We start from the raw sequence: 14142 nt of genomic DNA, 5'->3' as shown, positions 1-14142 counted from the left end.
CTGTCTTTGTTGTAAAGGTATCTAAACACTCGATGTAGTCTTCGAAGGTAATTTTAGTGTTTACAACAGATTTCTTAACCCCCTTCGCCTTCTTTGTCACACCATAATTTTTAATAAGTATTTTAATCTCATCGTCCTCATATTCCTGATCTATCAACTTCCCCCTCAGTTTTTTGATGTCATCATCTGTGATAGCTACTTTTGTAGTATATAATTTAGATCGGAGCCCTATGTAGTCAGTCATGATGCAGCCATTATTCTCATCCTTCATCATACCCAACACCTTCTTGTTAACCTGGGGAATGCCATAAATATTGTCTATAGGATAGTCAGACGTGTCAAAGTGCTGATGGCAGTCTGTTTTCATAACCTCATAGGGATCTTTTTCCCGAATCTCCACGATCACACTATCAGTATCTGTATAGCAAGTCGTAAAGTTTTCACCAAACCTTCTATCTAAATACTCATAGTGAAAATCGTAGATCGTGGTTTTAGCCAAATCTAATATACTCATGCCTACATATATTGGTTTGTCTAACCATATTTCCGCTCTATGCATCTCGACAGCTACCAAGTTATCATTAAAAATAGTAGCATTCTTAAACAGGGGACTACTTATTCTAGCTTCAGTTCCGTAACGACCTTTCCATTCAGTAATTAATTTAATATCAACGCGCTTGCGCACATTCTCCATGGTCTTGCCGAACACAGCGTTGTTCATAAGCTTGAAGAGATTTTTCTCAAATTCATTTTTCGCTGCCTTCCGGAGATTTGTATTCAAGTCGATGTATGACTTTAGCCAAGTAGACTGCTTAAATTTCAGGACGCGGTGAATCTTTTTTAGTATTAATCCGTGTGCTAGCGCTTGCTTCAAGGCCCTGTAATGAATTACGTATCTTTCTTTATCGTGAAGGGTAGCCATTAATTTGGTTTGCTCTCGAGGTCGATTAGGAGGAAGCATAGTTTTAGGGTTCAATGATTGGGGGCAAAACGGAAGATCTTTATGACGATTGTGGATGTGTTGAGGGTACTCCAGATCAACCTCGAGAAAGTACCCTTCAGAAGCATCGTCAGGTATGGACAGGACATCAATATTAGCATCGACCCACCCGAAAGCACCATACGGAAGGAATTGCGACATCGCCCAACCATATTGATTATTTACATCGAAATACATCAGATAGGAGTCGGGCTTCGAAGGATCGTAAGATGCCATATACTTGTTATTGGCGTGAACGCGGCGTTTCGAGCATACTTGACTCAAACCACCGCGAATACCACGCTCCACAAACAAAAACATATCTGGATCTGTTAAGAGTTCCAGTTCCTGTTTTGTGTGTTTAAGCATTGCATCCCACGTGAAACCGGGAAGAGTAAAGTAATGAGCTGGGTCAAGATTATATGTTTTGAGACAACTGGATCGAAATTGCTCGAAGACGTCGGCAAGAAGAAGAATGTCCGTTTTCATGTATAAATCTATATAATCACCGAGAGTGGAACAGGAGAATGAAGACCAAACATCGTGAGCTCTACGATAATGCCGACGAGGACATGGTTTATCCTCAAGTTTATTATAAAAAGACTCGATAGGAGGAAGAGACGTTTCAGTAAATTTTGTAAAAGAATCAATATAATCATATGGCATGATACCTTTCTTCGTTAGAAGATGGAAATTCTCCTCAACAAGCGAAGTATATTGGGAGCGGAGATTAGGATATTCAGTCAAATAAGAAGAGAGCTTATCGAGAGAAGACGCCATGAATCGAAAACTGTCGATAAAACGGAATTTAATTTGAGCATCATCAATGTGTTTCGTAAAAGAGATATATTTTTCCTTAGTAATAGGAAGAAGATCAACGGGGCCTTTGATGTGAGTAGCAATATCGTTAATAATGAAGTGGGCGTCATATCCGCTAAGGTTATGAAATATCACTGGGATAGTGTGAGCATCTTTGTAATTAATGTTACACCCTTCATGAGCGGCCCCTCTATAGTTATGTTCTGGAGTGAGGTGATCGTGGTCACGAACTTTCTTATCATCGAGGGAGAAGCGCTGCTCGCAGATATGGCAATGAGTGGCTGCATGAAAATCACTCTCTTGCTGAGATGTCATATTTATATCATATGGACACATAAACACTGTAGAAACATTCTCAGCAAGCTGATTAAGTTCATCTGCGAACCATTTCATGCAATCCTTTCCCCGATATGACTTATAAAAAGAGATGGTATCATCATAGGAACATTTAAAGAAATAGCCAACTGCTACAGGAATGTGTTGCTGATGTTTCTTAGGATCTCCTGTACGTTTTAAAGCACTTTCAAGATCTGCGTAAACGGCGAAGGGAGCTTTAATCTTATTCCTGAAATTTTTAAATCTTAACATTTTACGACTTTTTTCTGGCATTTTGATGGCTGTTGTGTTAATTCTTACGCAATCATTGGTGTGAGCTTCTAGCTGTTTTGTTGATGGAAATGGTTGTAAACACCTTTCACAGATAACATCTGAGCGGCCTTTGCAGCATGTCTTATGAACATTTAACTGTTCCTGCGATCGGAAGTAATGGAGGCAGGTATCGCAGAAATATTTTGTTCCATTTTCATTGCTCAATTGTTTGGAAAGGAGGCGGGATAGATTTTTTATCCAAACGTAATGATATCTAATCGGACCTTGCTCGTCATAATTATCTTGAACAAGAAGAAGATTCACATGCTTATCCTTCTTGTTCTTTGTCAGGAAGGTTGGGAGGGTCGTATAGTTCTTCTTCTCCTTTTTCAAAATGTATACGTTGATCGACACATTATTCTGGTTTTCAAAATTCGGAATCTGTTTGATGGTCATAGGCCACTGAATACCTTTAAGTTTTAAAATGCTCGAGTAGTGCGGGTAAGATGACAATAAATCGACATTTTTAGTTGTAGGGTATAATGCCGATATGACAGCCCATGCAAAGCATGCCTCGTCATCGTTCTTAACATTGATACATGCCTTCTTTCGCTTTATGTGAGGAGGAAGTTCAATGTATGAGGAGCCAAGCTGTGGTGTAAATTTGTTAATGTTGACCCCTAGGTTAACAACTGCCTTTAGAGCCCATCCAGAATCGCGTTCTTGAAATTCTTCCAAGTCTCTGGAGATGGGAACCACTACTTTCTTTTCAAACCACTCATCCAAGTTTGTGTCTTTGAAGATGGGAGAGTTTGATGTGGTGAAATACTTAGTTTGATTCAGGATCTTATCTCCGCTGGCTACTTCAAATTCCCCGCCAAATGCCATATTTACCTTTACTGCCTCATTTTGCTTAAGAGCGTTATGGATTCTACGTTTGAACAGAGCTTTGCAATCGATGAAGAAACTACCCGGGTCCTTGTGTTTAAGGTTTGAGATGACTCCAGTCCGAATTCTTGAGTTGAAAGCTGATAAAGAGTCATCCCATTGTACCCTCTTGTACGCAGTCTCCGGTCGAGTGTTAAGTCCCGCCCCATTTTTCTGTTCGGCTTTTAGTTGCTTTCTTAGTGTTTTCACGTGCCTCATCTGGGCTTCGAGGTGCTGCTTCTCACCAATCGTCTTTGCAAACCTCATCGAATCTCGTATTTTTCTATCTGCTTTAGTACATTGTACTAGCCCTTTTTTAAAATTATCTTCCTGATAATCATTTTTGATTAAGCCTAAGATGGTTGCAATAAGCTTAATAATTTCAATAATTGCCATTTTAGTACAAGGAGAATGAAAAAACCAAAATTCAAAAAATTTTTAAAACACCAAAAAATTATCAAAAAAATCTGAATAAGAAATTCAAAAATTTTCTAAAAATTAAAAATGTATCACTCACCAGGGCACACGTCTGAACGCTAGGAGTATCTGAAACAGAATGAAGAAAATACCATAATGTTGGGTACTAAATATTGAGACAGACTCAAGAGAACGTAGGCCTCGATGACAATATACTTTTAGTCGGACGGAAAACTGAATGGTATTATGTGGTACTCAAAAGGCCCCTGAAATGTGTAGATTTGTGCTTGTTGTTCCATAAGAATCAATGTAAAAGTATTGCATTTAAGACATTTCTTGAACCTGGTTACATTTTGCCCTACTCATGCTACGAGATATATGAAAATATCAGTACTACCAACATAATACCGATACAGCAAGTACTATAAACACTGTGCAATAAGTATAAATAGCAAATTTTAGATGTAAACACCTAAAAATCTTTGATTATTCCCCCCACCACTTTCATTACTAACTGCAGACCTCAGACGTACAGACGTCACCAGAGACATGCTAACAGAAGGCACAGACGACCACAGAGGGGTACATGATACGTACAGACGTCATCAGAGACACGCTAACAGAAGACACAGACGACTACATAGGAGTACCTGAGACGTACAGACGTCATCAGAGACACGCTAAGAGAAGGGCACAGAGGTATAAATACAAGGGTCTAGGACATTTCGGCGTCGCCGTTTCGGCGTGGCCATTTCGGCGTGGCCGTTTGGGCGTAGAGCCGTTTCGGCGTAGGCCGTTTCGGCGTCGGCCATTTCGGCGTCAGAGATTTTATTTTAGTTGACTAAATACCTACATTGGAGTCTATTAGTAAGACATTATTTTGAAAAAAATCTTTTAATATAGTTATTTAAATAGATACATTGGAGTCCATTGATCACAAAATTTTAATATTAATGGTAGATTTGTATATGTCAATTTTATACTTATGTGTGTGTGCTTGTTATTTAGCTCATAGTTAATGTAATATCTGTAATTGGCTTCTAGCTGTAGATATTATATATAAATAAATGAATAAACAAGATTTTGGAAAAATGAATATTTTATTTTAGTTATTATTTACATGTTATAATTAGATATGTGCTAGTCCAATTAAAAATCCTGAAACATTTATATTTACATACAAAACATTTATATTTAACCTACAAAACTTATTCACGAAATATTAATTAAAATAAAGTATTTACATGTTATAATTAGATATGTGCTAGTCCAATTAAAAATTCTGAAACATTTATACTTACATACAAGACATTTATATTTAACCTACAAAACTTATTCACGAAATATTAATTAAAATAAAGTACCTACTTACATATTATAATTATGTGCTAGTCCTCTTAAAAATTCTAAAACATCCCCGTTTGCATCAAAATTTCCCACAAGCCGTGAAATGCGATCATCTGCGTCTCTGTATTTTCTTAATTTCAATGGTGGGAGATTACCTGCCACAAGTTGCTCGAAATAGACATCTCGACCTTTCTGCACCTGACGCAGGCCATCTATAAATTTCCATATGGTTGGATGATCTGCTCCCAATTCCATCTTGAGTCTTCTATGGGCGGCCTCAGCGTGATTATTTGTCCGGTCTTCTCCATCCAGAGTTCTCTGGTAGAGGTTCCACATCCTTTGGGGAAATAAACTTGGTCTTCTGCCATTTCCTCTTCTGTTCATACGTCCAATATAGTAGTCTTCAAACCAGTCTACAAGTGGTTGGTGTTCAGCAGGTAGAGCTTCCGCTAGAACGGCAAAGGCATCATCTAAATGTTCGATAGGAACAAATGCTAATGCTGTCAACATTCTGCAATTTAAAGCGAATTGTGGATCAGCATTATACTCTCTCGTATATCCCATAGCAGCCACTTGTTTCTTCATATTTTGTGCCAAATGGAAAAAACATCCATTGATGTCGACGCCTGGAAAACAATCTTCCATTGCCTTAAATGCCGCCTGTTCGAAATCGCAATGGATTGCTCTGGGTTGCAAATTTGGTACAATTTGTCTGATCAATTCAAACATACGGGTATATGTGGATCTTGTTTTATTCGGCAGCATGGCATAAAATATTGGATGGACTCCATTATATTTTGTGGCCATAACTGTGTATACTTGTAAAAATAGAGATGGTGCTATAGCAAATGTACCGTCACCATACCACACATCTGAGGTCTGTAGATGTTGCAGCCACGATTCTCTCCCGAAAATCAAAATTCTTTGCAATCCTTCTCCATCATCTGCTAATAAAAAATTTTCTTCTACACCATCTTGTAACGTGTAAACACGATAAGACTCGGGAATTACTAACTCTTCAACAGTTGTCGGATTTGATGGGGCTGCATGAACTTCGTTACGTTTTCGTCTGATGAATTTTCTCATCGCGCCAGTGTTTGGGAGCCGACCATGACAAGCTTGACTTGTATTTCTCAGGCACTCATTGATTACCACTATTGTCCCTTCGTTTGTTTCTGTAGCACGCTTTTTCATTTTTGTAACAACTTGTGCTACTTCCACGTCCATCGCCGAGGAGTCGTGAGTGTGAACATTTACTTTCTTGATGACTTCACCATCTCTTGTATGTATTCTTGCTTTGCACGTTTGTTTCCTCTCACACCTCCAAAATTTTAGGGATTCATCGCTTTTACTAACAGCGTCAAAAACATACATGAAACCATCAGTGGTAAATTTCTCTCTTCCTCTGGTCGATAAAATTTTTCGTTCCATAGCTTAAAAATTCTTCGTCTGTATATCGTATAAATACTACTATGAAATATTATAAGACACTACATAAACTCTTAAACTGATCTCTGTTTATATAGCTGTACCCTCAATAATCCAACCAATCAAATCAATAATAGGTAGGTACCTACTTAAAATTTCCCTTAAGATTAAAAATCAACAAATTACTTGCATCTCTCGTTAATGACATTATAATGTAATTTTTGAAATCAACAACTAATTTAGTTTTCGAATATTTAAAATCAACAAATAACTTGCATCTCTCGTTAATGACATTATAATGTAATTTTTGAAATCAACAACTAATTGATACATGATAATGTCATTTGGAATTAACAGGTAATTTAGTTTTCGAGGAAATGTTAATAACATTATTATGTGATTTATAGAATTTTGTATTTAAATTTTCGAAGAAACTGCAATAAATATAGGGATAACTATTATTATACTAACTAATGGTAAATATTTTAAAAGCAGATTCCTTTCAAGAAAATATTGTATAATTTAATTTTTTTTTAAAAATATACATTCTGCAAATATTTTTGCTTAAAAAAGATATTTTAACAATATTAAAATTCTCCGTCTATATACCATATAATGTATGTCTAATTAAAGTTGAAAAATGTCAGTTATCATCTAATTAGCTCTGGGACAATTAAGAGAACAGCAATTATTATTAATATGCATTAATAAAAAATCCAATATAGGTATTTGCAGAATAAAATATAACAAAATGTTTATAAAAGAAATATATTTAGTTTATTTTTCTACTTGACCATTAATGTTAAAATTGTGTGACCAATGAACTCCAATGTATTTAAATAACTATATTAAAAGATTTTTTTCCAAAAAATTGCCTGACCAATAAACCTCAATGTAGGTATTTAGTCAACTAAAATAAAATTTCTGACGCCGAAATGGCCGACGCCGACACGGCCTACGCCGAAACGGCCTACGCCGAAACGGCTCTACGCCCAAACGGCCACGCCGAAATGGCCACGCCGAAACGGCGACGCCGAAACGTCCCATTCCGTAAATACAAGCACTTAAAGTCGAGAAATCATTTGTCAACATGTCGTTAAATAGATCGGACCAAGTAAACAAACTTGCGGCAATAGTGAGAGAAAAGTACAAAGCTCTTAGAAGAATGCAACCTGATGAAAAAGAACTTCTACAGACAACGTTTAAGCCAATAACTACACCTCTTAAAGAAATAACCAATTATGTGAATAAAAATATCCCTAAAGCAGATGTCATCGAAGATGCCTCACAAATTAATCAACCATCTCAGATCAGTGACGACGAACCTCTACATATGCAAACATCGTACAACCCTTATTTAGAAACATAAACGCAAGATTTAGGGAATACTGACCAGATATTTGGTCCCAAGTATAACTGGGAGACGGATGAATGGGAGTTTGGAAATCACACCATTGAGTTCGGTAAAGATAGCATTAAAATGGATTCACACATTTTTAAAGCTACACCCGGCTTGTACGACCTGATTTTCTCGAAGGAACCTACACAATATACTCTAGCCGACCAAAAAATTTACAAAACTCTTCTAGACGAATCCGGAGTACACAGGGATAGGCGAGGGCGTCTACTTCACCAATCTCACACAGCAAAATACGAAAAAATTATTAAGCCAATGTATCTAGGAAAAAGAAGAAGAAGAACACAGGCTTTACATGGTACCGCAAGAAATGTTGACACACAAGTAGAAGATAATACATCAGACATACAACAACAGTGTAAAAAAAGAAGGCATATATCGCAGAAAGGTCAAGATACACAAGACATGCAGATGCATGGTTTAGAGAAAAACCGTGTTGATGTTCCCACAAGAACTGCTGAAAGAAGGTTTCGTGATATAGAAAAGAAGCAGATACTTGACGAACTGGAAGAGATATGGTGTCTGTATAGCGAACATGGCGACCCGAACATGCTTGTGAAAGGCCTTGAAATTCTTTCAAAAGCCGACGCTTTAACCGGAAGAGAAGCAGCTGAAATTATAGACGAACTGAGGTACCTGGATATTATTGACTAATAACAGAAACATACTTTAATAAAACAAGAAATCCAAGAAATTTCAGAATGAATATACGACATTCAAGAATGAATATACTAAAGTTCTGTGTTTTATATATGTGTTAATTTTTCACAAATAAAATATAGAATTTATTCAGGGTACCTTTTATTACCTACATACCAGTTCATCGGATGCACACGTCACTACCTTTGTCTAAAAGTAGCGATAACATCACCTAGAAGAGTAGACGGGAATTTTTTTTTTGCACGTAATTATTTTAAACATAGATAAAAGAACCACAAGTACATAATACTAACACAAGAACTTACTTAAAAAAATATTTAAAACATGAAACACAAGTACACAATACATACACATAAAAAATATTTAACAAATGAACAACAAAAAAATAGCTTACCTTGATTCAATATTTATCACTGCACTGCGAAGTTACTAACTAAACGTTCAGAAACTGTGACTTGGTCACGATTGGTGTACTTTATGCTTGTCAGAAACTCAATGAACTGGCTATCCCCCGATTTCTATTTATATAGTAGGTTTATCTGATAACGCATTATAATTTACATGTACTTGCAAGATTCTTTGAAACGACATGTGCATATTATTGCTAGAGTTTGCGGTTTTGATTTCCGTTATTAGCGCGTCGCGTCGTGTAGAATGTGCTGTGTCATAATAATGAAATCGTATACTAAAAAATATAATTGATGCTTTTTTGCAGTCATTGTCCTACATTCTTACTTATTTTACAATATCAGGTTAAAATGCAATATTAGACATGTGAATATTATTTCTAGAAGTTGCAGTTTTAATTTCCGTTTTAACGAGTCGTGTAAAATTTGCAAGGTGTTTCTGGCGATGTTGCAAAAATTATAATCATTGCTTTTTTGCGGTCATTGCCCTGCATTCTTACTACTGCAATATCATGTTACAGGTGTAATATGATATTGCTTCCGCTGACACATTCGTTTTGTGTGACTAATGAAATTCTATTTAATACTTAGTATTAGATGTGAATTTTATGAATAATAAACTCGTATTTAATTTCTTCTTCTTCTTTGTGTCAAGCTATCTGTCAATTCTTCTTCTTTTCGGTGTGTCAATTCTTCTTCTTCTTTACGTTTGTCATGTTGCTGTCAATTCTTCTTTTCCGGTTTGCCACTTCTTCATTGTGTTGAGCCATTTTCACTTCTTCTTCTTTTCGTTTGTCAATTCTTCTTCTTCTTTTCGTTTGTCATGTTGTCAATTCTTCTTCTTCTTTTCGATTTGACAATTATTCTTCATTGTTTTGAGCTATTGTCACTTCTTCTTTTCGTTTGTCATGCTGCTGTCAATTCTTCTTCTTCTTTTCGTTTGTCAATTCTTCTTCTTCTTTTCGATTTGACAATTATTCTTCATTGTTTTGAGCTATTGACACTTCTTCTTTTCGTTTGGCATGTTGCTGTCAATTTTTCTTCTTCTTTTTGATTTGTCAATTATTCTTCATTGCGTTGAGCCTTCTTCTTCTTTTCGTCTGTCATGTTGCTGTCAATTTTTCTTCTTTTTTTCGAAATGTCACGTTGCTGTCACTTCTTCCTATTTTTATCGTTTGTCAATTCTTCTTCTTCTTTTCGTTTGTCACGTCAATTCTTCTTCTTCTTTTTGATTTGTCGATTATTCTTCATTGTGTTAAGCCTTCTTCTTCTTCTTTTCGTTTATCAATTCTTCTTCTTTTCGTTTGTCATGCTGCTGTCAATTTTTCTTCTTCTTTTCGATATGTCACGTTGCTGTCACTTCTTCCTCTTTTTTTCGTTTGTCAATTCTACTTCTTCTTTTCGATTCGTCAATTCTTCTTCTTCTTTTCGCTTGTCATGCTGCTGTCAATTCTTCTTTTCGATTTGTCAATTATTCATCATTGTGTTGAGTCTTCTTCTTCTTTTCGTTTGTCAATTCTTCTTGTTTTCGTTTGTCATGTTGGTGTCAATTTTTCTTCTTCTTTTCGGTTTGTTAATTATTCATTGTGATGGCACTGTAACATACATATTTTTTTACGGATAAGCGAAAATCGACGTACGGACCATCAAATTAATTCTTGATGATCAATTAAGTTGTGACGACTGTCACATAAAACTTATAAATTGGTCACATATACATGAAATATTAATAGATTTATGTTATCCAAATTTAGGTTTTTTATTAACGCATAAGTGGGTGGATCAATGAAACAAGTTTATTTCTTAACATTTCTTTATTTCTACATTCATTTTATTATACACAATATTTCTATGAGCGACATCTAATACAGGATTAATAAGTATGGCAGTTACATGTATACGATCTTGGAATCGCATTCGGTTTAGAAATTCAAAATTATACAATACACCATCCAGTATTTTAAAAAACATTAAGTTTCATTAAGCGTGAAAGAAACAAAAGAAGATATATTTTATATAAATTTATTATGGATATCTTAATATTACATTATAATTCATTAATCCATGATTAATACATTTACATTTTAAAAAGAGCCGTTCAGATTCATCGTTGCAGCAAAATGCTGTGAATTCATTCATTTTCTTTATGTGATGTAGGGTAGCCTATAAGTTTGCAAGCATATCCTCTTCTCCGATGGTTAGGTAAAGTGTATATATAATCTAATACTCTTGGTACATCGTGTTGTCCGAGTGGATCAAAGTCACATTTTGATAATAGAACAAAAGATGCTGGTACTCCGCTGACATATAGGATGTAGCAGGTAACTTTTGTGTTTGTCATCCATTGATCAATAAGTATGTCATCTAAATTTAACTGTTTAATTTTTCAGACTGCATTCTGACCTCTGAACAACTCAATTTTTTCCATCTTACTTCGTCGAATGATTGATTGATACTGATTTTGCTTTATTCATTCAATTAAGTGTCGTCTGTGTATTTTACAGGAGTGGGGAGAGGGACGTCATAGTACTATATACCGAAGGCTTATATAATATCATACAAACGTTAACATATTTACGTTCCGTTTACGGACGGATTATAGCTAATAATTAACATAAAAATAGATGTAGAATGTAGCTCACCGTAAAATGAATAAGCGACTATTTAACTATAAAAGTACAATACCGTCGTACAAAAACATAATATTACCTGAATTGCCGTAGAAAAAATATTGTATGCAACTCACAATACATCTGTAGTCAGTAATTTTCATAAAAATGATACGTATATGCAGAATAATAGCGGTGTATAATAATTTACGTTCAGTGGAGATCCATGTATAGTAGTACTTAATCAGAGATTATATCGAGGATGTTTGTTGGTTTGACCATGCTGTAAGAATGGTATATGTTCTTTGTAAAGAGCAATGTATGATTAAAGGGAGATCCATGTATAGTAGTACTCAATCAGAGAAGATTACATCGAGGATGTTTGTTGGTTTGGTCATACTCTAAGAATGATATATGTTATTTGTAAAGAGCAATGTATGATTAAAGGGAGATCCATGTATAGTAGTAATCAATCAGAGAAGATTAGATCGAGGATTTTTGTTGGTTTGGTCATACTGCAAGAATGGAATAAGCTTTTTGAATAATCATGTTCTATTTCTAGTAATATCTCATACGTTATATCGCCTGTATCTTTCATGAATTGTTTCGAGAGAGAGAGAAAGAGAAAAAGAGAGAGTGAGAGAGAGAGAGAGAAAGAGAGAGAGAGAGAGAGAGAGAGAGAGAGAGAGAGAGAGAGAGAGAGAGAGAGAGAGAGAGAGATAGAGAAGAAGCCATAGGCTGAAGACTCTTTTACGATGACAGATAGGTGCTAGACAGCTTGGGCACAGTTAAAGGTTATAGCCGGTAGGGGGCATGATAAGACAATTTGTCTGTCAAGAGAAGAACTATAATAGATGAAATCCCATCCCCCTTAATTTGACACCTCAAACGTCAAAATAGGTCCAATAGCAACGAAGATACGATAGAGTGCTCTTTTGGCAATGATGTCATGTTTGTTTTTGTCTCAGCATATGCACAACCCCCTCTTCATTCATTTAAGGTTTTAATCATTAAAATCAGACCAATAACACCGGAGATATGCGATAATGCTGCCTTGGCAATATCTTTGTGTTTACGTTGTGTGTTACCATATTCTTTAAGCCCCCCGCTTTCCAACGGGCCCTCTTACGCTAAGGTCCGACCAATAGAAAGGGAGATATGCTGTACTGCTGTTTTGGCACTGTCTTGGTGATGGTTTTTTGTGTTAACCTATTCGATACCCCCTCCTTTTTCAACGACACCTCTTACGTCACGATCCAACGAGCTGTCACGCCTCCACCACAAAACGCTCAAAAAACGAGCAGAATGGACCTTAGCGATTTTATTCGTTTTCCCATAAGAAATAACATGGGGCGCCTCCACCAAATAGCCAGAACTCTTGTTGCTCTTTTACTGGGGGAACATTGTCGAAATCGCAATTTTAACCTAAAAATAAAAATAAAATGAAATCACGTTTTTTCCGTTTACCTCGCTACAACTCTGTTCCATTTTAATATTTTTTTCTGAAATTCTTACAGTATATAGCTCTAATATTTCTGAAGACAACGGTACCTGTTTCCAGCTTTTATTCTTATCCTGATAACGGTTATGAATTTTTCAAAGGAAAAGGTGCGGATTTGTGCATTGCAAAGTTTAATCGCAAAAGTTGTGTGACGAAGTTTAAAATTTAGCTTCTTAATTACGTGTATGTTAAAATAGAGAGTACAAAGAAGTTTTCTGACAAGTTTTAGATCAAAATGTTTTATAGAAAAAAAATAGTGCAACTTTTAATGTCGACATTAGAAATCCCCAATATAACGCTTATTTTTCGAGATACTCACCATGGGTGGTGAATGGCTAATTTTGGTCTTAGAATATGTTTTTGACCGCGATGAAAACGAAAATTAAATTTACTTTAAATTTTTGGTGGGGGAATATTGGCAAAATTGCAATTCTACCCTAAAAATAAAAAAAAATGAAATCACGTTTTTTTGCGTTTAGCTCGCTACAACTCTGGTCCGTTTTAATATTTTTTAAAGTTTGTACACTATATATCGCTCACTTTTTTAAAGACAATGGTTTCTGCTTTAAGCTTTTAGTCTTATTCTAGTAAAAGTTATGAATCTTTTAAAGTTCAAGATGCAGATTCGTGAATTGCAAAGTTTAATCGCAAAATTTGACTGACAAAATTTGAAATATAGATTTTAAATCAAACTCAATAATAAAACATGAGTACAAAGAACAAACAAGTTTTCTGGAAAGTTTTGGATCAAAATGTTTTTGTAGAAAACAACCGGTGCAAACTTTTAACATCTACGTTATAAATCCCCAAAATAACGCTAATTTTTCGAGAGACTGATCATTGGTGATGAATGGCTAATTTTAATAATAAACGAAAATCAAGTTTATTTTGAATTTTAGGTGGGAGAAAAAACACGTTTTTCTTAAAATTAAAAGTTGCATCATATTTTTTCTATAAAAAATCTAGACGTAAAAATCCCCATAAAACTATGCGACAATATATTATATTGTCGCATATAACATTAAATATAGTTCAGAAAGCCA

The 14142-nt window shown here is 35.4% G+C and overlaps 1 protein-coding gene across 7 annotated transcripts in view; it reads left to right on the top strand.

The window, feature by feature from the left end:
* LOC114327060 (endothelin-converting enzyme homolog) overlaps positions 1-14142 on the top strand; it is a 167437-nt gene that overhangs the window by 95180 nt on the left and 58115 nt on the right. The gene's annotated exons all lie outside the window — the stretch shown is intronic.

The sequence above is a fragment of the Diabrotica virgifera genome, chromosome 4 (genome assembly GCF_917563875.1).
Source record: "Diabrotica virgifera virgifera chromosome 4, PGI_DIABVI_V3a".
In the NCBI taxonomy this organism is placed as follows: Eukaryota; Metazoa; Arthropoda; class Insecta; order Coleoptera; family Chrysomelidae; genus Diabrotica; species Diabrotica virgifera.
Note: the sequence above shows the minus strand (reverse complement) of the source record. Positions and strands in the feature narration are given on the sequence as shown.